Source organism: Pseudoliparis swirei, chromosome 11 (genome assembly GCF_029220125.1).
Source record: "Pseudoliparis swirei isolate HS2019 ecotype Mariana Trench chromosome 11, NWPU_hadal_v1, whole genome shotgun sequence".
Taxonomy (NCBI): Eukaryota; Metazoa; Chordata; class Actinopteri; order Perciformes; family Liparidae; genus Pseudoliparis; species Pseudoliparis swirei.
In genome coordinates this window covers 1,210,376-1,236,482 of record NC_079398.1, presented here as the reverse complement: position 1 = coordinate 1,236,482, position 26,107 = coordinate 1,210,376, and the positions used below count along the sequence as shown (strand labels likewise).

The 26,107-nt window shown below is 46.2% G+C and overlaps 1 protein-coding gene across 1 annotated transcript in view; it reads right to left on the bottom strand.

The window, feature by feature from the left end:
- Positions 1-15,209, bottom strand: part of rnf144aa (ring finger protein 144aa) — a 31,436-nt gene extending 16,227 nt beyond the window's left edge. Inside the window, exon 1 of the mRNA XM_056426619.1 lies at positions 14,485-15,209. The gene's annotated coding sequence lies outside the window, so the exon portion shown is untranslated. The remainder of the gene's footprint in view (positions 1-14,484) is intronic.
- Between the last annotated feature and the right edge of the window lie 10,898 nt (positions 15,210-26,107).

The following is a 26,107-nucleotide window of genomic DNA, read 5'->3' as shown; positions in this document are numbered from 1 at the left end:
TCCGGCACACCGCTACAAGCATTTGCTACGGTCTCACTGGAATTGCAGATGCAACTTCATTTCATTCAACAAGAATACATGCGAGAAATTCACAAAGCGTGTGAATTCATTCACCTCAAAATCGACGTATATTGAATCCGAGTGAGCTCAGGCTCTGTAACAGGCACTTAGTGATCCTGCTTTTCCCTTCCCAGTCGCTTCCTCCCATTCCTCCCTCAACAGCCCGGCCATGCTCTCCATGGCCAATTAGAAGGGTCTTCAAGTTGCACTTATACCACATCCCCTCTGGGTCCACTGCTGAAGGAAAAAGGAGAAAGCGAGCGAGCGAGAGAGAAAGAAAGAAAAGAGAGAGAGAGAGAGAGCAGCAACGTGGCACTTTTTCATCCATTTCCAGAATCCCCTGGCTCGCCTTTACTGCCTGCGCTTACTTCTTGTCACCTGGCTGTGAAGCTCTCACTGGGCAACGGAGCAAACAGGCAGAGCAGCTCCGAAGCACAAGATGGACCGAAGCAAATCCTCCCATCCGCCCATCAGAAATGGAGAACAAGACAATTGATTGTCTGCCATTTGATCAACAAATCCCCACAAAATATGTCCAGCTCACCCCAAATAAATTAAAAACAATGATTAGATTTAGATCATTTAAATCACTGTCTTCAAATGGCTGAACCCACTTTGAGATTCAGCATAAGAATTTGCACGGTTTGTTTTTTGGATGATATGAATTTAAAGTTAAAGGATGAAAGCTAATAAATGCAGGTCACTTAAGAACAAGGCTGGTCTAAAAATGCCTTTATAAAGTAGATGTGCTGTCCTTGTAACACTTTAGATATTCACCTTTTGTTATGCTTGAGGGTACATTTTGAAGAAATACATTAGAGTGCTGTATTGCACAATAAAAGTGTTCCTTTTATTGGTGGTACTATTTTGTACTCCCAGTATACACATTGCAAAGTGTTTCTGTTGCATGACAAGCTGCCGTGTTCACTTCCTGGGGACGACACGAAAGCATGGTTGCTAAATACACAATTGCATCTACATTAGGCAACAACTTGTACACAACACTATTCTACTTAAATCCTTCGCATCTAGCAGTGAGCACTGCATTGGGCCTAGAGTGGTCCCCGCTTACGCTCAATCTCACAAAAAGACAAATAATAAGCAACGGAAAACCTTTTGATGGCCGCCATCAACCCGACACAGGGTACGGTGTCAACAGATTAATAGTTAACGAGAGAGAAAGCTGTATATGTGGAAACAGCTCTCCTCACGCATATACCGTGTTAAAGCCTTACAATAAAATGACAAGCACATCACCTGCAGCCAAATACACAGCGATGTATCAACATCTTCTGTATTATTCATACATGATTGCTCTTGAACAGCCATGCAAATGTAAAAACAACAAGTCCAGTTACAAACATAATCTAGTCAAAATAAATAATGACATGAATTACCTTTCAGTGAAAGGTAATTCATGTCATGTACATGTATCATACGGATATATCCATGTATATATATATTAGGGCTGTCAGCGTTAACGCGTTAATCTATGCGATTAATTTGGCCGCGATTAACGCACTAAAATATTTTAACGCAATTAACGCAACTTTGTTTACTTCCGGTGTCGTTGAAGTTGTTGCACTCCTCTGAGTGTCAAGCCGCGGCAGTCCGCCTCCTTCCTCCCGTCTGCTCCTTGATATTCACAGAGAAGCAGAGGGCGACGTGTCGGTGACGCGGGGCGGAAGGTGCAGGTGACTTTTTCTTTGTTGCTCCGCCCCGATGCGCGCGCTGACACGCCGGCATGGAGCTCTGCGGCCGCGAGACGGAGAGAGAAGAGTGAACGACACGTCGAGACAGAATGACATGCGGCTGTAGAGACGATCAACAACAGACGTTTAGTTTAATAAAAGAACAAAGACGTCTTGAAGGAAAGAACCGTACATTACTTCTGCTGTAATCTGGCGCGATAGAGAAAATTACAGGGGGGCGGGGCCTCACCCTGATAGAATGGTGGGGGAAACACTGGTATGTATCATATGCAAAAGCCTTTAAAAGGTGAATTTACATGTTTTTGTAAAATCGAGAAAATGAGCCCAGCCTCCAGAGGGTTAACGTGACATATTTGTCAGTTTACCAAGGCCACTGGTTCTGCTGTTGTTCAAGGTTATAGATGACAGGACCAATGGGGTCTCAAATATCCTTGTTTTACTAATCTGGATGTTTCACTGAAGAAACAATTTATCATCCACGATATTAAATACCTCGCTGGCACTTTATAGGTAGGAGCCTCTTTGAAAACACAGCTCTGTGTGAAGTTTTGTCTTTAAAAAAATACAATTAAACAAGTGTCTAAAATACACGCTGTCTGAAGGGATTACTCGTTCATTTAGAAGATTTAGTCTTTAGAAGAAAAAAAAACTTTTAATCGCGATTAATGAATTTCAAAATGTGCGATTAATTAGTTAAATTTTTTTAATCGATTGACAGCCCTAATATATATATATATCCATATAAATGTGGATATGACCACCTTTTCTATTTCTGCACTCTTATAGTTTTGACCCAAAATATTTGGGCTGCAACTAATCAGTTATTTTCACTGTCGATTGATGTCTCAATTATTTTTACCGTTCATTTGTTTTGCCTCAAATGTCATAAAATAATAAAACTCGTCGTCAAATGTCTTGTTTAGTTCGTCCACACACACATATATATATATATATACATAGTGGGTTTTTTTTACCAGTGAGGGAGTGACAGCTACTCGTTGCCACAATATGTCAGTGATAATATATATTTAAAAAGAAGTAAAGTATAAATTCTTTTTCATCTCATTTCAAACGTAGAGAATGCGTTTTCTCCCAGAGAGGGAGTGACAGGCGGCCACAATGTGTGCGCCTGTCACTTGGTGGGGGAAACCGAAGTGCTCGGAGGAAACCCACCCTGACACCGGGAGACGTCTCTCCGTCATGCTCCGAAGAGCTTCTCCTCAGTCCTCACTCCTGCATGACTGCTACAGCTAGTGGTACTGCTAGCGCACTGTGTCAGCCGTTTCGTACTTAACAGCCCTTCTGCAAACAGAAGGGCTGTTGCAGCCTGCTGGAAATCACTTCTAGTTATAGACTCTGGTTCGGCGCTCCGTGACGTCACTAGCAACGTCACAGAACACAGACATACGTCAGAGACAATGGAATGGAATTCTCAGGCCAGGTTACTGATGCTAAAACCACTAGCACGCGATTAGCATCCGCTAGCTAAACGGCGCTAGCCTTAATTAACCGTCTTTTCTTTAACTACTACACACTTAATAACTATCAAAATATAGCACCGCCAAAGCGAGTGAACATAACATTAATATATATATGGCGCTTGTGTACGCTTCTCATCTGTAAATGAACAGGGTTCAAAACAGGGTTCGTACGGTCATAGAAAACATGGAAAAGTCATGGAATTTTTAAATGGCTATTTCCAGGCCTGGAAAAATAAAATCCCAACATTTTTGGAAAAGTAATGCAAATGTATTATATTCAAATGTGAATTTACACGGTATATACAGGACTGTCTCAGAAAATTAGAATATTGTGATGAAGTTCTTTATTTTCTGTAATGCAATTAAAAAAACAAAAATGTCATGCATTCTGGATTCATTACAAATCAACTGAAATATTGCAAGCCTTTTATTCTGATTTATTGCTGATTATGGTTTACAGCTTAAGAAAACTCAAATATCCTATCTCTAAATATTAGAATATCATGAAAAAGTATACTAGTAGGGTATTAAACAAATCACTTGAATTGTCTAATTAACTCGAAACACCTGCAAGGGTTTCCTGAGCCTTGACAAACACTCAGCTGTTATAAATCTTTTTTTTAACTTGGTCTGAGGAAATATTAAAATTTTATGAGATAGGATTTTAGAGTTTTCTTAAGCTGTAAGCCATAATCAGCAATATTAAAAGAATAAAAGGCTTGCAATATTTCAGTTGATTTGTAATGAATCCAGAATGCATGACATTTGTTTTTTTAATTGCATTACAGAAAATAAAGAACTTTATCACAATATTCTAATTTTCTGAGACAGTCCTGTATATGGTATGCTTTGGAATTCTCATTGTTAGTTTAAATACTACACCTTCTCACTTTTATTCTCTGATATACACATATACATACACACATCGATATAAATATACATGTACGATACGATTCTCTGAATTAGTGTAACTGAGGGTTTTACGTTCTGCTCCTTCACAATAAAAGCCCCGCACCGGAACACTGGTGAACTAATATCTTACATTAGGTTGTTCAGCTGTAGTAAGACGGCATTGAAGGCCTAGGTCAGGGGTCGGGAACCTATGGCTCTTCCGGTGACAGCATACTCTTTTGAGTTAGAGTTAAAAAAAAAAAAAATCTCCGCCCGCCACTCTGTAATTTTCTCTATCGCGCCAGATTACAGCAGAAGTAATTTAAGGTCCCTTTCTTAAAGACGTCTTTGTTCTTTTATGAAACTAAACGTCTGTTATTGATCGTCTCCACAGCAGCATGTCATTCTGTCTCTAGGTGTCGCGTGAACACTTCCCCCCCCCCCCCCCCGTAGCATCATGCAGCACCAGAAGTCGCATTAAAAGCAAGACATTTAATTTATTATACATTAAAAATACTATATGGCTCTCAATGGAATATATTTAGAAATATTTGGCTTTTATGGCTCTCCCAGTCAAAAAGGTTCCTGACCCCTGGCCTCTGTAGAAAATGCACGCCCGCCACTGCCTTTTACTACATATACCAACACACAATCGGGTGTCCTTCTGAAATGTAACATTGGTGCACTATCAACATATAATAAATGTGAGACATGAAACTACAATATACAACAAGATCGTATCTAATGGAAAAATAATATTAATAAATTGTGCCAGCATCTATTTCCAGCATGTTTCAGGCCGAATATGGGTCATACGGTTTTTATGGGCCATAGGGTGATGGAGATCAGACAATACGATTCAAAGCTATGACCCGAGTACTCCAGCCACAAACCCAAATGTAGAACCCGGAGCACTCGCATCAGGACTTTATTTTTAGACGGCTCAATTGCTGAATGTGAAAGGTAATATGCCTTCATGGGGGGGGCAAGAGTTAGGGATGGTCTCCGTCCGTCCGTGACAGCGAGGGGGCGCTAAGAGGATAGCTTTGAGTGGTGATAGACCTAGTTTCTCCATGCCCGGAGGAATTACACAATGAACTAGATGTATGTTGGCTTGGTTAGTGGCGTGGAGAAGCTACGTGTGTGTGCAGGGTTTTTCCTGGGTCAAAATGGGTCTTCCCCCAAAAAAAAGGTTGCGCGCTATGCGCGCACGGTCTGTGTTATCGTTTCACCGTAATTAGCAGACATCTATGTATTTTTTTTTTACCCATAAATTATGGAAGCAATGCTTGAGGAAATCATTTTGCTAAAATAGATAGGCTAATAGATTGACAATTAGAGATGCACCGATCAGGTTTTTTGGTGCCGATCACTGAAATCAGTATCTGCCGATCCGATAATACCGATCACGGTGTTGATTGAAGCATTCTATTTATTGTGTAGCATTATTGCCTAGGACTATGAGGAAATACATATATAAAGCACCTCAAACATTAAAGAAATTACAGATTTCTTTAAACTTTTAGGACTTTTCCAAATTGATACATTAAAATTGTTTGATTGCTATGTAGGGATTTCAGATATGTATGGAACACATCTGCATTATTCATTTCCTGGAACTCTTGGGGAGATCTATATACAGGACTTTTTTTAACATACAAAAGTCTGACTTATTTTTATAAACTCTTCCTTGGTACAGTAAACATGTTTTATGTTTAGGGGGAGGGGGTTTTTAGAGTTTTTGTGTGTGTGTTGTGATGCGTCGGCGCGGCGCATCACGGCATACGTATGGGGAGCAGCGGCGCGGGGCTTAGCCCAGAAGAGTGAAGCAGCGAAATTTGTAGACATAGAAACACTCTCAGACAGCAGCTTGCTGTTACGTGCGCCTGCTGCCAGTCTGACTCCGCTGTTTTGGGTGAATGACGTCACTTGCGACCTGGAAGTGTTAACCACTTGTGTGCCAAATCTTTTTATTTTTATTAACATTCGGGGCTAATTAAAAAACATCCGGGGCTTTAGCCCCGGGTTTTTTAGCCTAGGGACGCCACTGGTGAGGATCCCCTCGTGGACCTCTCACTCTGCGGCCCTCGCCAGGCGCATCGTCTCCGTTGCGGTGCGCGGCGATTGAAACGTCTGATAGTTTTTCTCGCAGATGTTACGTCATCTGATCGGCCAAGGTTGATACGCCGTTTTGAGAGCGCCGAAAAAAACCGATAATGGGAATATTGGCCGATATGGATCGGCGTTGATCAGATCGGTGCATCCCTATATAGTCCAGGTGTATTCGTGCACGTCGGGCTGTTGAGTGATCAGCAGCTGGCCGCTCTGTCCATTCGCGCACCTCACAGTTGCGTATTGACCAGACAAGAAGACACGCTTATTAACTCGATTACTATTGATCAAAACAGAACGAGGGTTCGGCTGTAGCCGACTTGAAACATACTATTGAGAACATATTCGCTGACATGCACGTGATAAACACAGTTTTTTTGTTTGTTTTTTTCCATCGCGGACTTTTTTTGCCTTAGGCGCTCTGGAAAACGGCGTAGGCGCGCGCCCAAATGTTCTCTATGCAGGAAAAACCCTGGTGTGTGTGTACGTTTGTGTGTCTGTGTTTGTTTCCTGGCGTCAAGCAAGTCAACGTCCGATTTGCAGAGTGAGCCAGACAGACGCCGACAGTGGTCATGCCTGGGTTTGGAGGACGAGAAAAACCTGCCTCATGCCTACTTGGTCTCTTGCCATTTTTCTGCTGCAATGCAAGCTGAATATCTCCTCTCTAAGCAGAGTGTACAGTTACTGCAGGGGCTGCAATTGCTCTGCAGCTGGTTTGCCTTTACATAAAGTTGGGCTTGTTGATTACGAGGACAACACCAAGCAGGCTGGAGAACAGCGAAATGACTCAGGCATGCTGAATGCATGTTCTTCGGATCCAGCGCACGTGGTTTCATCTTTCTCACAACTGTTGCTACAGCTCTCTATCAACGAGAGAATTAGAAAAGGTAACATGGTTATTGATGATAATACCAGCGTAACCCCGTTAACACTCGGACAAAAAAGCATAGTGTGGCCTCAAGGACCAGTTTATTCTTTCTGGAGTACGGTACATACAAGTTCCAGAAAATGTGAAATACCAGTAACTCTGGATTAATCGTCATCATGTCTGCAACTGTGTCCAGAGGCAGACGATGCTAAAACACGTTGCCCAGAAGTCTCACAAGCCACAACAGTAAAGATGCCCCAAGACAAAAAGACAGAAATAAAGCAGAACAAAAAAAAAGGAGCGACAGGATGAACTAAATAAATAAAAAGAGGAAGGAAGCTGGGGAAGGAAAGTGATGAAAGTGTTACAAGAGTGAAATGTTGAGATAAAGGAAAAGAAAGAGACAGTAAACGAAAATAATCCTGTGAAATTGGGATGAAGAAAGTAAAATCTCCCACACCCCTGGAAGCCGCCTACGTGCACTTTTAAGGATTAAGATTTCAAAGGTTTTTTGTTGTTGTCGTGTGCTTTTCCCCCTTGAATGAGGGAACCCAGATAGCTTCTCCGTACCTGGAGGAGACGGCAGATCGCACACACACTGCTGCTGTGATTACACAAGAAAGACGGCCGACTTCATGACCTCTCGGTGGGCAACATACGCAGAGCAAGAGAGTGAGGCAAGAGGCTTCCTTCCCCACAACGTCCTATTGTTCGGGGCCGTGTACTGAACAAGGGAGACAATATGCAGTCGAGTCCGAGTAGAACAAAGAACGTGCGAAACAAGATAAGACCGATAGGACGTCCTTGCTGGAGAGAGTCATACATGGCCAACCCTCCCCTCCCCAAAAGCCGTTTCGGCTCACGTTGGTGCATCAGAAGCTGAGTAAAGACGACAGGCGTGCCACTTTGAGCCGATTTCTATTGACAGATGCAGAGAGCCTGAGCAAAGGGTCGACTTTGCAGGAAATCTGTTGTCACTCATTGCTCTCCAGCTTCACTCGTGGTGTTTACATGCAAACTAGATCCAGTTCACAGAAAAATCGGGTTAAACTCTCAAATCATTCATCTTGAAATGCTCCCCTTCCTGGATTAATAATAGTTTACATTTACACCCAGGCCAGCCATCAAACTGCTCAGCTCAGCTGGCTATGTACATGTCGTCCTCAACTGCTCTCATATGCATGTGTGTGTGTGTTATTATGGGAATTTATATTGAGTTTCTGATCAAAAGACACACACATCCAGAATTCCCTTTGAACTTCCATCCAAAACAGTATCAAACTAAAATAAACTGGCACACCTTACTGTTTTGATATTCACTCAATTGTATTGGTTAATGTTGTTGGCTTAATCTTTATTATTTCAAAGTAATTCTCCTGCCAGGTTATGTTTTTAAACAGTTTCTTCTTTTGAAGTAACGCTCATTAGAATGAATTGTGAATTTCCATCCAAAATAACATGTGAAAAAAGAACAAACCCACTTTATTTATTAATTTGGGCTGAATAGATTTAAATGGAAAGTTATTTTCTCCAAGGAAATCTCAATTTTAAAAACACCTGGTAACACCCACCTAGGGCTGAAAACCAACAAATATGGGCTGTGTTCACAGTAAAGTGACGTAAGCCGTGGACACTTCAGCACACCGATGGCAGCGTTTATGAAAGAAAAAGAAGAGGCATTTGGCTGCTCGCCAAATAAAAGTGGCAGCCCATAGAAAACCTATTATTAGAGAGTCACAAAAAACAGATGATAAATAGGAAATTTGCTTAATTTGAACTGCAACGCAATCTCCAATCCCACCACCACCAACCATGCCTCGTCACTTCATGACTAACACTTAGAACATTCCTATCAAAACAGGATTAACATCTAAATAACATGACATGAGGTGGAACATTCGGATCGCTTCACTTAATGTTCGAGCCGCCTCATCGGCTTTATCATATGCAAATGACAAATCCATGATGTTACCGCACAGGACCAGCTGCTGTTCCGCTCGGACGCAGGCTCCGAGAACTGATCGTGTTCTGCAGGCGGTTTACACAACTGACTGCAGAACACGACGTCCAGAACAACACGAGCCATTCTTACTTCACTTTCATCCATATCCGCCAGGCTCCCACCCTACCATTATTTAAGCAAGCCCTCAAAACACACCTCTTCCAACTCGCTTTCACCTGCTAACCCCTTGCCCCCGATACGACTCACAGCTTCTCTAGTTTGCTTTCTTTTCTTATTGTTACCATATGTCCCGTTTGTTAGTTTGGTCTGCTTTCTTTTTGTTTTGTTCCGTTTGTTTCTTGTCTCCTGAAAAAGCGTCTTCGTGGAACTAGAAAAGCTCTAGAAGTCTGAATTATTACTATTATTGAATTATTATTCAAAGTGATTGCATAGAACAGGTTGCGACACTTAAACGAGGCGAGACTACATCACCAGTTCACTGAAATGACAACACGCACAACTGGAACCAAACTAACGAGTGTGACTGCTGCACGGTGAGGACCGCCGTCACACCGCTGGACAACAGGGCTTCCATGGTCTCAGGATGAGAGGCACTCTGAGCCTTAACCGCAGGGTACGAAGACACCCTTACAAGCAGTGAACTATTCACACGCAATGTCTGTAATCGCTGAGTCGGGGCAAAGCAGACAAAACAAATGCGGACGGACTCGAGAATGTGCACGTTTTGCTGGTCATCTCAGTATCTCGAGCAGACTCGGAATTCGCCATCTTCTTTCATATCGTCGTCCTCCACAGAGGGCTCTCTCACATCTGATATATTTCGCCACAACTTCACATTCTGGCTCTCACTTGTCTTTCTGCCTTTCGGCCGCATCTTTGCCGTTTGGTGAGCGGCCGCCTCGTAAAGCGAACCCAGGGTCTCGAGTCCCACTGCGGGGGAATGGAGGAAGCAAAAAACTATCTTAGGAAATGCGCTGGCGTCCTGTTGTTGGGTTTGATGTAGATGCACAAAGGATGGAAACGCACTAAAAGTGAGGAGGGAACACTCCTAAAACAGAGATCTCTCTCTCTCTGTGATTACAAATGTCAAAAGAGGGAAGAAAGGCCACGGTGACACATTTAAAAAGGCAGTGCCATGAGCATCTAAATCATCTTTTTCGCTGAATGAAATTATAATGCAAACATTTTGCTGGTTGCTTTAAGCCTTTATAGCACATATTTAGACTTTAGGGCTCGACACTAACGTTAAAAGTGGTTGCCGGGCTGGCAACCAGCTTCAGCTTTTGGATTGATAACGATCAACATTCTTTGTAAGCTCATATTTTGAGTAATTAAGATATTATTCATTATATGCCTAGTTAATAATGAACATGTGTATGTTGTTCATGATTTGCATAATAATGTTCTGCCCAGCTCTAAGAGGCCGGGACTCTTTGAAGACCAAGACTTAACAAATCTCCTCTTTGTTTCTTCTTGACATTCATGGGGTTCGTGAGTTAATCAAGATGCACATTCATTTGTGCCGTTGACACGTTAGTCACACTTTTCACCACGCAGTCAGGAACAGATGTCGGTGCGCACGTGAGTAAACACACGTTACCACATGTGCCGATGTCTGGTTTGGGTTCCGACTAACAACAATGATCAAATATCACTAATGTAACAAATATAAAAAATGCATTTACTTTCGGTGCCAGTATTGCTCTTCACTGTCCCTATTTTCTACATGTTAAAAAGTGGTTGCTATGGATAGCAAGCATATGCCAAGAATTGGTTGCCAATGGCAACCAGACATCCTTTACCTGCACTGTCGCGCCCTGGCCATCACATGTTCTCTTCTTCGGGTGTAGGATCTCTAGTCACAGTGGAGGTAGAGCTGAGTGTTTGATCTTGTGTTAAACCCCACTTGCTGTTACCACGGTAACCCCTGGTGTTGCCAAATCAACAAGGACCGCAATATCAAGGACTCTAACTTTAAAACTTTTTGGGGGGTTTAAGTGGACAGGTCTTGATATAAGGCTCAGAAATGTATCCAATGCTGAGAGAGTTACTGTGTTCCAAGCATTAGTCAGGCCCTCACAAAAGGAAAACATTATCTAGCTCGAGGTTTAGGCGTACTAAGCCGGAATGTTATCAGATCTGTCTTCAGTGTCCTGAAATGCTCGATTTTCATACTCATTGTGCCGTTCATTGGTTCTTTCCCCGTGGTATTCCTGGTTTCACCAGCTTCTGGCTCACAACTGCCCCCACCCCCCAGATCCCGGCCTACCTCGTGACTCATCTTCTTCTACTTCTACTTCAGTTTGAGATTTTCAGAGAATGACATTGAGCAGAGTTCGAGTCTGAACATTCTGTTTCTTTTCGGTGGGGAGCATCATGATGGAGACAGACATGGTAAGAACAGAGAGTTGTTTCTTTCCCAGTCGAGTTGAACCCCGCTATTGAACTCTAAGCATCTTTTGTTATTGTCGTATAGAATATTGAGGCTACTGTGTGTGGGAAAACTACTCCTTCAATGAAAAGTTCCTTCCGGACTTTTTTCCAATTAAGAAACTTTACAAAGAAGCCCTGGCAGGGGTGAATGTGTGGGACGGATGCCAAAATTAGAAGTGGAAAAAGATTTTCTAAAACTCCATTATAGCTGCAGCGGAAATATCCAGACTGGTGTTGCATTATCTATTTTCAGGCACTTTTCTGCAGAAGCCAGTCAAATCTGCCACCAAATAAAAATTTATCCAGAGTCACAATGGCATCTGTTTCTACTCTGTTGGCTGTGGCCCTCATTAGGAAGTCAGGGCGGAAGGATGGATAGTACCACATAATCCTGGTGGTAAAGCCAGACTAGACAATATGACACATACAGTCAGTGGAAACAGTTTTTTTTCTAATGAATGAAGAGAAGAAAAAGGCAAAACCTGGATGTTCAGATGAAGTTCATTCCTTTTCTCATCTAAAATGATGACTCTCGTAGCTCGTTTGTGCGTTTCTCTCCCAACCCAGAGGGCTTGCTGCCATTTACGCATTCCTGAAATCTTGGAGTGTGTCAGCTGAATCGGTGGCGCACGCATTACATAACAAAGCAGTGTTTCACTTTACTAACCCTACCTGTCCGAAAAACGGAGCCTTTACGAAGCTCTTCTAAATGCCAAGCGGCCGTCTGGAAGGAGCACGACACACGAGGGCATCCCATAATGCCATCGTAGCCAATCTCCATCTCATTCGAACTGGCTGGATACAAGCCATAACGCACTGAGCCACAGTGCCGTCTGAGCAATGAATATCATTTTCAGCAGCTATTTACAACCAACATCATTGCATTGCTGACTGTCTGGTTCATACTCTTCCTTCCTTCCTCTTCACCACACACCCCCACCCCCTACACACACACAATACGGGAAAACCCAGCACCACCCTTGAACACTCCCAAAAGCCCTGCTGAAATGGCATTTTCGATGTTGTTGCATAATCCTTGGCAACCGGACTGCACAAAGGCAGAGCTCCGGTGTCAGATTACGCCAAAATGTCTGACAGATGAATAGATGTTCGAGAGCAAGTCAACAAGTGTACGCTGCAGTAGCGTCCTGCATATTTGAGGCAACATAGTGTCTTTAGAAACGATAGATTTTAAAACTCCATCATGTCCTGCCCCCACAGACCCTCCTCGGTGAAGCCACTCAAATAACAGGCCACGAGGACCCGACACTACTTTGAGTTGTAATCACTGTTTAAAAGGTATTTAAACAACCGGGTGTCACATTTCTAGATCAACTCTCAGGCCGACTAATCTCCTTCGCATTAGATGCTGCCGTGTGATGTAAAAGCAGGCAGATGGCCTCTTCAGGTCTGGAAAACCAAAGCACTTCCTTGTGTATTCCCTAGAGACACACACGTGTGCGATTGCAACAGAATGCAAAATGACATCCTACAGGACATCCTTCAAGCACCAGAATGTGAGGACAGCATTAAGCAGAAATATTGCGGTTACAACCCTGCTGTGTCATTTTCACCCATAAAAACCCGTCGACGGGGGATTTGCAGAACAACAATCTGAGGATTGTGCAAAAGGCCCAAAGCTGAGTCAATGCAAAACAAATCCAGTTTCAAACTTGCCTGGAATCACACTGTTATGTTTACCAGAGGGCCTTAAGGAAGCAGTGATGTGGTCATATGTCAAGGTCAGGCAGCCCCATGGACGGCTTGTTATCTAAACATGAAGTGTTTTCTGAGCTTGTGCTTCGTGAGGCTTTGACAGCGCACCAAAAAACTATCCCGACCCCTCCCTGTCTATATGAAGTGCACTCCATACATCCACGCCCGATAACGTATGCGTTCCCATGTCTCATGCCTGTGTATTTCGGACCCGTGCTCCCTCTGGACTGGAACGGCACACAAGAGTTCTGGCCACCATAACTTCATTCCCTCTCACTCATGTCCACTTTCCCACAGGGAGCCTGCTGCCGGTCACAGGAATGCGTTGCCGCTCTGTACAAGACGTCTCTTGTTTTCAACCAATCGGCAGCGGCAACGTAGTGGCTCCATGCAGGTATTCCCCCAAGTGGAACAAGTGCAACACAACATCGCCTGCATGTCACTCACACTGGTTCACAACCAGCACTTGAATACACAATTTCTAAGTGAACCAGTTTAACTCCACATAGTTGACCTCTGACCGATAGACTTCACAGGATGATGATGATGATATTTGAGAGAAAAATAGAAAACGGGAGAGGAAGATAAAGAGAGAGACGAGAACACGAGGTGCGGGAGAGACATTAGAAATGAACGGCATGTGCACACACACACACACACACACACACACACAGTTTGTCCAGTAGCCCGATTCCTCCGCTCGGCCTCTAAGGGGACTGAACCCTGAGGCAGGACCTGCTCCTTCAAATGGAAAGAAGAAGTCACTGTGTGACCTTTCCTGTTGGAGGCCTCCACTCTGGGCATGCTCTTCGTAGAGTTCAGAAGCAACGCTCTGCAGTTGCCCGATGTGACACCAGTGCGATGTAAAGCTGTGGTGGGCAACGGCGACAGCAACTTTCCTCAAGTGTCGGCACACACACGCACGCACACACACACACACGCACATGCATGCATGCACACACACTGAAGCCCTTCCTGGTGTCCTGTTTGAAGCAGCTACCTGCAGCCAGTGCTATGTTATCGTCTATCGACTCCCCGTTTACTCTAAATAGGCCACATGTTATACACGTCAGCTACCGCAAACAGTGTGCGGGTCTGAGGGTCGAGATGCGGCACATTTGTCGCTGTGGATACGAGGAAATGGCGAAACATTAAATGCGACAACAGTGTTCAGGCTCACTGTGACAGATTGCTGTGGCTCAGACCGAGGAGACGCGAGCTCCGAACAGAAGCGCAAAAGCCGCGTACCTGGCTTCCTGGGAAAAACGCCGTCCTGCTGGTGTCACTCCAGGAAAAAGGTTGTTCAAGATGATCTCCTGAAGTGGATTAGCGAAGAGGCGGCCAAGTAGTCAGGCGGAGGATGAAGAGGAGGAGGAGGAGAAGGAGAAGGAGGAGGAGATCTCTGAAGGGGTGATGCCCATGTCCGCTATGCGTCCCTCTAACGTCGGGGTGGAAACATTTGACCCGCTACTTGTCGCCTCCAGCGCGTGAGATCCGGGCCCCGGCGACACGCTAACGCACAACGACCATCGGCGACAAACACAGCGCAGATTAATGCGCACGCTGCGGCTGACACTCTCCGCGTCGGGTGGTTTTGTTTTGCACCCCCCCTCCCCGGAACAACAGCGGTCTGATGTCGGTGAGACTGAGGAGTGCGCAGCGTCCAGCCGTCACTGCTCCGCGAATCCGGCGCAATAAAGCGAGAGTCTTATCTCATGGCAAAGGAGTCCGGGGGCGGTGTGTTTACCTCTCCGCCGTGCTCGGTGGAGAAATCAGCTGCTCCGCACAGGAGGGACGCCATTTGTTCGTGAGAGGTTTCCCGTCTGCGGCTGCTTAAAGGGGAGCTCAGCGCCCGGCAGCGTTTCATACGCGACAGCGCCCCCTGCTGCCGGAACACTGCCATCGTAGATTTTTCTGACAGTTGGTTCACTTTACAAGTTAGACAGGTGCTCACTTCCCTCGAGTGACGGAGAGCCATGCAGACACTGTGAATAAATACATACATACATATGTTAATGATGTTGAGATCCTGGGCAAATAATGCACCCCTAATGCAATATAGGTGAATTGAATTTAGTTTATGGTGCAATTTTTTTAATTTGTACCAAATCACTACATTTGATCCACATGGTATTGGGATCCTCTGTGTGTGTGTGTGTGTGTGTGTGTGTGTGTGTGTGTGTGTGTGTGTGTGTGTGTGTGTGTGTGTGATAGATTATCCCTCCCAGGGATGCTCTACCATTCTGACAATGAGTGTTATAGTCAATGTTCTCTCTCTCTCTCTATATATATATATATATATGTATATTTATGTATATTTAGTATTAGTATTTAGTTTTTAGTTTTTAGTTTTGTGTTTTATATTTATCTTCATTGATGCTCTGATGTGCACCGCTGCTGTGATTTTTTAAATGTCCCCAATGTGGGACGAATAAAGGAATATCATATCATATCATATATATACAGGACTGTCTCAGAAAATTAGAATATTGTGATGAAGTTCTTTATTTTCTGTAATGCAATTAAAAAAACAAAAATGTCATGCATTCTGGATTCATTACAAATCAACTGAAATATTGCAAGCCTTTTATTGTTTTAATATTGCTGATTATGGCTTACAGCTTAAGAAAACTCTAAAATCCTATCTCATAACATTTTAATATTTCCTCAGACCAAGTAAAAAAAAAGATTTATAACAGCTGAGTGTTTGTCAAGGCTCAGGAAACCCTTGCAGGTGTTTCGAGTTAATTAGACAATTCAAGTGATTTGTTTAATACCCTACTAGTATACTTTTTCATGATATTCTAATATTTAGAGATAGGATATTTGAGTTTTCTTAAGCTGTAAGCCATAATCAGCAATAAATCAGAATAAAAGGCTTGCAATATTTCAGTTGATTTGTAATGAATCCAGAATGCATGACATTTTTGTTTTTTTAATTGCATTGCAGAAAATAAAGAACTTCATCACAATATTCTAATTTTCTGAGACAGTCCTGTATATTAGGGCTGTGAAACGATTAACATTTTTGGAAGCTCATTCTGCGCATGCGTTAAATGCGTTAAAAAAAAACCTAGTTAATCCTGTAATTTAATTAACTGAGTTAACGCGTTATTTTTCACAGCACTAATATATATATATATATATATATATATATATATATATATGTAGGAGCGCGGGAATGAACGATATGGACAAAGTCACTTTCTTTGGCTGCACACCTCTGTGGCCGTTTATTTCCTCACACAAACATTTCACCCGTGACCCTGACACCTCGTGACCTTTAAACCTCTCGACGCCACCCCGTTGCCCTGGTTACGCTCCCAGCTCTTAAAGGGACCCGGTCACGTATCCTGCACACCACCCGACTAGTCTTGTGAATTATGTGCTCCCAACAGAGTCCCCTACATACGCCCCCCCCAGAATTCACCAAGACTGCACATACAACATGAGACACAGCAGAGCGGACAGCATCGTCACCCACAGGACACGCTTCTTCAACAGCTTCTTCCCTGCCACAGTCAGACTGATGGCACAACAGAACTACTGAGAAAGAGGCACTCCTTGAAACTGTGAACAATGTGCAACACTACAATCAGTGCAATAGCCCCACACAACCTTCCCCCAACATCTGAACATGTGCAATATCCCCATATCACTGTCCCCTCCCCCTCTTTCTTCCCTTTTACAAGCTAGGTACAGCACTAGCCTACTTACCTACTTATTACTGTGAATATTGCATACACTTTACCACACTATGTACAGTGTGTTTTTTTGTACGGTGTTTTTTTAGATATGTTTCATATTTCTATTATTATTACGGTTACTGTTATTGTTATTATAGTGTGTTTGTTTTGTACCTCTTGACTCGGAGAACCCTGCAAAAATAATTCCGATGTGTCTGGACTGCTGGTCTAGGCACAGATGGCAAATAAAAAACCTTGAACCTTGACTAAAGAAAACAAAAAAAACACACTCATAGTCTCGGGGCCCGAATCAACCGTCCTGCCCGACTCCTTGTTACTGGAGCCGGAATTGGAGGCAGCGCGGCCGTTGCCGGCAGCTTCTGGGCCTTGCAGCGGCGTGGTGGAAATATAGGAGGGCGCCCGCCAGGGGCGTCTCTAGGATTTGGATACATCTGGGGCTTAGCCAATGCAGTTTAGATTGGAAAGTGACCCACGGCGAGCGTTGTCGACGGGGGGGGGGGGGGGGGGGGGGGCGGGGTGCTAGTGAGTTTTTCTAACATTCGGGGCTAATTAAAAAACATCCGGGGCTGTAGCCCCGGGTTTCTTAGCCTAGGGACGCCACTGGCGCCCGCGCCGCGGGGGTTCGGCCAACCTTACCGGCTGGTCTAGGTCGAGCTGTGCTGGTTTCAGGCGATCAACCGACAATTGCGCCACCTTACCGCCAAGGTCGACTTTGAAGGTTTTGTCCCCGGCCTCTAGAACGCGAAACGGTCCTTCGTAGGGCGGTTTAAAGGGCCCATGGCAGCCATCCTGGCGAATGAAGACGTACTCTGCTGTCTTTAGGCTGGACGGGACGTGTGACTGCGGGAGGCCGTGCTGCGACGTGGGCACAGGGGTGAACACTCCAGCCTTTTCCAGGAGAGCGGCCCGCTGTTGTGTCGCAGACCACGGGTCTGTGACCTTGGGGATGAACTCCCCAGGAACCCGCAGCGGCTGGCCGTACACCAACTCGGCGGATGAAGCTTGAAGGTCCTCCTTGGGGGCTGTTCTGTGCCCCAACATGACCCATGGGAGCCTGTCCACCCAGCCCCCGTCCTTGAGGCTGGCCCGGAGAGCAACTTTCATTGAGCGATGGAACCGCTCGCACAACCCATTAGCCTGTGGGTGATAAGTGTGGTGGAATAAATGTTCCGATGCCTTGTGAGAAATCAAAAGTGTTTTAAGCACGGTGGTCTTATCACACTTTATTATATAATAACAAGTTCACAAATGATCAGAATGTGAGCCAGGTACAAACAAGTGGACAAGTGAGTCAACTAGACCAATAAGTCATCAGACAATAAGTAATCACACAATCAAGTCATGGAAACACCCAGCTGAGCGGAGCAAAATCCGAACCCTCCGAATGAGAAGTCTCAGACTTAATGCTGCCTTCTTGGTTGATTCTCCTCCTCTTTATACACCTCGCCGTGATGTACACATTCCAGAGTCCATCTGTTTCCCCTCAAGTCATCGGTTTGTGACCTTTTCGGTTGGTCCCACCCAGGTCATCGGTTTGTGATCTTTTCGGTTGGTCCCACCCAGGCGGTTTAGATTACCCCCATAGACATTTGGGAGAGACAACTGTTCACACATTTTCTCCTACAACAATAAGCAGTAGTACGGTGGAGCTTCACCCCCAGGCTTTCTGCGACTGCGTTCCAGAGCTCCGACGTGAACTGTGGGCCTCTGTCCGAGGAAACGTCAGCTGGGGCCCCAAACCTGGCGACCCACGTCCCAATGAACGCTCGAGCCACCTCATCCGATGTCGTTGATGACAGCGGGAAAGCCTCTGGCCAACGTGTGGTTCAGTCCACCATGGTGAGGAGGCGTGTGAAACCCTGGTACAGATGAAGGGGTCCCACCAGATCCACATTCACACGATCAAATCTCCTTTCTGGAACCGAAAACTGTGCTATTGAGGCCTTTATGTGACGGTGCACCTTGGCGCGTTGGCACACCACACCCGGCCCACTTTCACACATCCTTCTTGAGGCCGTGCCAAACAAACTTTACTGTAACCAGCCTCTGAGATGCCTTGTTGCCGGGGTGCGACGGACCATGAATAGTGTCGAAAACTTGATGCCTCCATCCGGTAGGAATAACCGGTCGTGTCTGACCTGTGGAGACGTCGCAGAGGAGCGTGGTCCCTTTTTCGCCGAATGGAACCTCCTCCAATTGCAGTCCCGTTGTTGCCGTCCTCAATTCCTGCACGCCTGAGTCCGAAACATGATCCTCCGCCATTTTAGCATAATCCAGTCCCAAATGAACCGGCCCCACGATAGCTCTTGATAAACAATCTGCGACCAGGTTATGTTAGCCTGCCACATGTTGAACATCCGTGGTGAATTCGGAGATGAAGGAGAGCTGGCGCTGCTGGCGGCCTGACCATGGTTCAGCTGTCTTACGCATAGCGAATGTCAATGGCTTGTGATCCACAAAAGCTGTGAACTGTCGAGCCTCGAGCAGGAACCGGAAATGTCGAATGGCAAGAAACAGGCCAAGGAGCTCCCGATCAAAAGTGCTGTACTTTCTCTCGTTAGGACGCAGCTGTCGACTAAAAAAAGCAAGTGGCTGCCATGCCCCTTTCACCCACTGCTCGTACACGGCGCCCACTGCAAAATCTGAAGCGTCAGTGGTGATGGCGATCGTAGCTTTGGGTGCGGGATGTGCCAGCATCGTTGCTCTTGCCAGAGCAGTCTTGGTATCCCCAAATGCCTGGTCCCGCTCCTCTGTCCAGTCAACCGCTTGTTTGACAGTCTTGCCTTTCAGGGCTTCGAAAAGGGGTCGCATCAACTGTGCTGCCCGGGGGATGAATCGATGATAAAGTTTACCATTCCTAAAAACTCCTGCAGTGCCTTCACTGTGAGCGGGCGCTGAAAGTTAGCCACCGCGTCCACCTTCGCTGGAAGGGGAACAGCCCCGTCTTTAGTGATGCGATGTCCAAGGAAGTCAATGGTTGTCAACCCAAACTGACACTTAGCTGGGTTGACGATCAACCCGTGTTGGTTGAGCCGAGCAAACAATATCCGCAGGTGAGACATATGCTCTGCCCTCGATGAACTGGCAACCAGGATGTCGTCCAGGTAAATAAACAAAAAAGGCAGGTCCCTAAGCACAGTGTCCATGAGGCGCTGGAAAGTCTGTGCTGCATTTTTGAGGCCAAACGGCATCCTCAAAAATTCAAAGAGGCCGAAAGGTGTGATCAGTGCCGTCTTGGGAATATCCAGAGGTTGAACGGGCACTTGATGATAACCCCGAACCAGGTCGACCTTAGAAAACACCACGCTACCGGACAAATGGGCAGAAAAATCCTGGATGTGCGGAACTGGGTAGCGGTCCGGGATCGTTGCATCGTTGAGCCGGCGATAATCCCCACACGGACGCCACCCACCTCCAGGCTTCGGTGCAATGTGCAGGGGTGACGCCCACGGGCTGTTGGAGCGGCGAATGATGCCCAGGCGCTCCATGTTGTCAAACTCTGTCTTGGCGATGATGAGCTTTGCCGGGTCCAGGCGCCGGGCCCGGGCATGTACCGGTGGGCCAGTGGTCGAGATGTAATGTTCTACCCCATGTTTGACCGTGGAGGATGAGAAGGTGGGTAGTGTGAGGTCCGGGAACTCAGCCAGCAACCGAAGAAACTCATCCGCAGCTGAGAGGCTAGCCAGCCTGGTTGCATCTGCTCCCCCTAGTGTGCACGGGTAAGAGAAGAAAGTCAAAGCATTCATCAGGCGGCGGCCCTTGACGTCTACCAACAGTCCACAGGCACACAGGAAATCCACACCAAGTAAGGGCATGTTAATCTTAGCCGTCACAAAGTCCCAGCGGAAATGCTGCCCCCTGAAACACAGCTGTACGCTCCGTGTCCCAAATGTGCGGATGGAGCTGCCGTTCGCGGCTTCAAGGGGGGGGGGGGGGGGCATGTCCGTCTGTCAGCATGTCCACCCGTGATGCCGGCATGACGCTGATCTGCGCGCCCGTATCGCACAGAAATCGCCGCCCGGAGATGTCGTCCTGGATGAACAGCAGCCTGCCCGCTCGGCCGACGCTCATGGCAGCTACTGAGCGCCGGCCCCGGTATTTCCCTTCTTGCTGTAACTGCATGGCGAGCGGCACCGTGTAGCCCTCGGTCCAAACCGTGCGTGGTAAAAACACAAGCCGGCGGTTCCCCGTCGTTGACTTGCTTCCGCTGTCGCGACCACCGCTGTCTCCGCTGGTAGCCATACATCTTGCGCCGGCTTCTGCACGGCCGCGCAGTGTTGTTGTCCGGCAAGAAAAAACTCATCGGCCTCCTCGGCCAACTCCCGACAATCCTTAATCCTGGAATTAGCCAAAGTTGACCGCACCTGCAAAGGCAGCTGCTGTAGAAACAGTTCCATGAATAAAAACTCGGGCTGGTGTCTACCGAGGAGAGCCAGCATCTTGTCCATAAGCTCCGACGGCTTGCTGTCGCCGAGGCCATCCAGTGAGAGCAGCCGGCGAGCCCGCTCGGTGTCCGATAGTCCAAACGCCTTCAGCAAGTGTTCTTTCAACGTGGCGTACTTGTCGCTGAACGGGGGGGTTCTCTAGGATGCTCACCACTCGGCCCGCTGTCGAACTGCCGAGCGCCGCCACTGCATAATAATATTTCGTCGAGTCTGCGGTAATGTCTCTGAGTGCGAACTGCGCTTCAGCTTGAGCAAACCAGACCGATGCATGCGTCTCCCAAAACTCCGGCAGCTTAAGCGAAACTGCGTGCGTCGTCATGTTCGTCTCTGGATCCGTCCAGTAGAGCCAGGGTCACCAATGTAGGAGCGCGGGAATGAACGATAGGGACAAAGTCACTTTCTTTGGCTGCACACCTCTGTGGCCGTTTATTTCCTCACACAAACATTTCACCCGTGACCCTGACACCTCGTGACCTTTAAACCCCTCGACGCCACCCCGTTGCCCTGGTTACGCTCCCAGCTCTTAAAGGGACCCGGTCACGTATCCTGCACACCACCCGACTAGTCTTGTGAATTATGTGCTCCCAACAGAGTCCCCTACATATATATATATATCAATCTGAAGAGAGTCCCCAGCAGGCGCTCAGTTCCAAGACTGATGTGCAATCTTTGTAAAATGCAATATATATATCCTCGTGGAAATTTGTACATTTTAGTTTATTGACAAGATTCTAATATATTCAGAGGCAGGGCTGGACTGGGACAACAATTAGGCCCTGGCATTTTTGGCCCAGACAGGCCCACCCCAATCGGTCGGACCACACCCACCAGCACAAAAATACTCGCCTTATATACTCGTCTTATATAACGTGCTGTACAGTCATATATATACAGTATTCCCCCAAACCACTACAAAGATGACTACATGCAGTAAGCAATGGTACCAGTGCAAATAGACCAGTGTACTCACTCACTCTTGACTGGCGGTGGTGGCCATGGGGTACACAATCTCCATACTTGACTCAAGTACAGTAGAAGTAAAATGTTATCAAATAAAAAGCACCAGAAGTCAAAGAATAATTTCAAATGTTTTATTATATTAAATAATAAATTCAAATAATTTAGTACTAGTAATAAATACAGCATACTGTAAACTCACTGCTAAACAAAAAAGAAAGTGTGAAGTCCACTCCAGTGAAATTTCTTCTCTTCAAACAAATGACGGCAGCCTTTGAGAGAGACATACAAACTGTGACGTCCCTCACTGTATGTCAGCCACTTCCTGCAACTTCCATCTCTGGTGAACACCTTCCTCACAACAGGGCTTTTAGCCTCTTGTTTGGGATGGTAGTTTAAAAAAGCCTGCCTCAATGAAGGGTCAGGACGGGCAAAGTTGTTACGAACTCAGACACTTAGGAAGTAGGACCCAATTGCACGACCCGGGAGACAGAGATAAAGTATTTGTAAGTACTTTATTCTTCGGTTCTGCAGTGAACAAAATGAAAACGCTCACGTAGTGAGGGATCAAAAACTTTTCAAGAGCACAACATAACCCGACCTGATCATGGCAAAAGACCAGACGAACTGACAAGGAACACTGGGAGACAGGGGAATTTAAGCACATGGTAACAAGACACAGGTGGGACCAATCAGGGGCGGGGCTGACACTGATGAGCATAGGAGACAGGTGTGATGACAGGTGAAAACAATCAGGAAGCCTGGAATGAGAGAAAGCGAACATAAATGACATGAACCTCTCTAGCATATCTGTCGGTGCACAACAGTACCCCCCCCTCTAGGGCCAACTCCTGATGGCCCAGGCTGATTGTAAAAGTCGTGGATAAGAGTCTTGTCTACGATAAATGAAGCAGCTATCCAGCTTCTAGCCTCAGGACCGTAACCCTTCCAGTCTACCAGGAATTGCTTGCCCTCCCTATTACGGACCTCCAGTAGCTTACGGACCTTGTAAACGTCACCCCTTCAAAGAACTGGGGCGGTGGAGGGGCTTGAGGCGGGAACAAGTGTGCTCTCACACACCGGCTTGAGTTTACTAACGTGAAACGATGGGTGCAGTCTCAAGGTCCTGGGAGTTGCAAGCGATCGACGCCGGGTTGATGACTCTGGATACTGGAAACGGACCCACAAATCTCGGAGCCAGTTTCTTTGAGGCGACATGGAGTGGTAAGTCTTTGGTAGAGAGCCAAACCTTTTGGCCTGGACTGTAGGAGGGAGCGACCCTGCGATGAACGTCCGCAACAGCCTTCATCCGAGCTGAACTTCGGAGAAGAGACTGGCGAGCACCAGCCCAAACTCTGCGACAACGTCTGATCATGGCATGTGCCGATGGAACCATCACCTCTTCCTCGTTGTTAGGGAAAAGTGGAGGCTGGAAACCATTGACACAATGGAATGGAGAGAGACCTGTGGCCGCCGTAGGAAGGGTATTGTGGGCAACCTCGACCCATGTGAGGTGGTCACTCCAGGTGGTCTGGTTCCGGGAGACGAGACAACGTAGCGTAGTCTCTAGTTCTTGGTTCAGACGCTCCGACTGTCCATTTGACTGAGGGTGATATCCTGATGACAGGCTGACGGTGGCACCTATGAGTCGACAAAACTCTTTCCAGAAGGCGGAAATGAATTGTGGACCCCTGTCGGAAACAATGTCATTAGGGAATCCATGGATCCTGAATACTTGATTCATCATGACCTCTGCGGTGACTTTGGCAGAGGAAGCTTGGTCAATGGGATGAAGTGAGCCATCTTTGAAAATCGATCAACCACTGTTAGAACCGTAGTCTTGCCTCTGGATGAGGGAAATCCTGTCACAAAATCCATCGAAATGTGTGACCAAGGACGATGGGGAATCGGCAGCGGCTGGAGCAAGCCCATCTTAACTTGAGATGAGGTCTTATTACATGCACACACCGGACAAGCCGCTACATACTCGGCCACATTTTTCTTCATGGATGGCCACCAGAAACGTTGTTGAATCCTGAACATTGTTCTTGCTACTCCCGGATGGCACGAAAGCACAGATGAGTGAGCCCAGTGGATGACCTTGGAGTGAAGAGCCTCCGGAACAAACAGCAGATTGTTGGGACACTCGCTAGGCGCTGGATTCATGACATTTGCCTCTTTAACGTCTGACTCCACTTGCCAGGAAAAGGCTCCGATCACCCGGTTAAGTGGAAGGATGGTCTTGGGCTCTACCGCAAGTGGTTCGGGATCGTAAAGACGAGACAAAGCATCGGGTTTTGATTCTGAGACCCGGGACGAAAAGAGAGTGTGAAGTTGAATCTACTAAAGAAAAGTGTCCACCTGGCCTGACGGGAGTTGAGACGCTTAGCCTTTCTTATATATTCTAGATTCTTGTGATCTGTCCAGACTAAAACGGTTGCTCTGCACCCTCTAGCCAGTGTCTCCATTCCTCGAGGGCAGCTTTTACAGCTAACAATTCCTTGTTTCCCACGTCATAATTCCGCTCTGCCGTTGTCAACTTCCGCGACAGGTAAGCACATGGATGCATCTTGTTGTCTTCTGCAGAACGTTGAGACAGTACTCCTCCAATTCCCTCATTGGAAGCATCCACCTCGACCATAAACTGGCGCTGGGGATCTGGAATGGTGAGTATGGGAGCTGATGTGAATCTATCTCTGAGAAGTTTGAAAGCAAGATCCGCCTGGGGGGTCCACTTGAAGGAACCTTAGGAGAAGTCAGAACATGCAGAGGAGCAGCAACAGAACTGAAATTCCTAATAAACTTCCTATAGAAGTTAGCAAATCCTAGGAACTGCTGAACCTTTTTCCTGGAGTCTGGTGTGGGCCACTGGGATACTGCACTGACTTTCGCAGGATCCATTTGGATATGATTAGGTGAGACTATGTATCCTAAGAAAGACACCTCTTCTGTGTGGAACTCGCACTTCTCTGCCTTGACATATAGCTGATTATCCAGTAGTTTCTGCAAAACTTGGCGGACATGGTTAACATGAGATTTAGCGTCTGGGGAGAAAATCAGTATGTCATCCAGATACACAAACACTGAAATATTCAAGAATTCCGCAAAACCTCATTCACAAAAGCTTGAAAAACAGCGGTGCATTGCACAGTCCAAAAGGCATTACCAAGTACTCATAGTGACCATTCTGAGTGTTGAATCCAGTCTTCCACTCATCCCTTGTTTTATTCTAACCAAGTGATATGCATTTCTTAAATCCAACTTGGTGAATATCTTGGCCGTTGAAGCAGTTCAAAAGCAGATGACATGAGTGGCAGAGGATAGCGGTTCTTCACCGTAATGTCATTTAGTGGACTGTAGTCTATGCAAGGTCTCAGAGACCCGTCTTTCTTTCCCACAAAAGATAATTCCGCTCCGGCTGGAGACGATGAAGGACGGATAATCCCTGATTTGAGTGAAGAGGAGATGTATTCATCCATTGCTGTTCTCTCAGGTCTCGAAATCGAGTAAAGTCTCCCCTTGGGAATGGGGCTCGGTAAGAGATCAATGGGACAGTCAAAATCTCGGTGAGGAGGTAGCGACAAGGCTTTAGACTTGTTAAACGCTTCTTTAAATCATGGTAACAGGAAGGTACCTTGTGTAGATCAGGATAGTCAGGGTGATCTATAATGATCCTACTAGAGTCTGTTGGTGCATTAACAGGTTGCGAAAGTTTACACCTGCCCTTACAATCCTCTCCCCATTCTTTAACTTTCCCTGAAG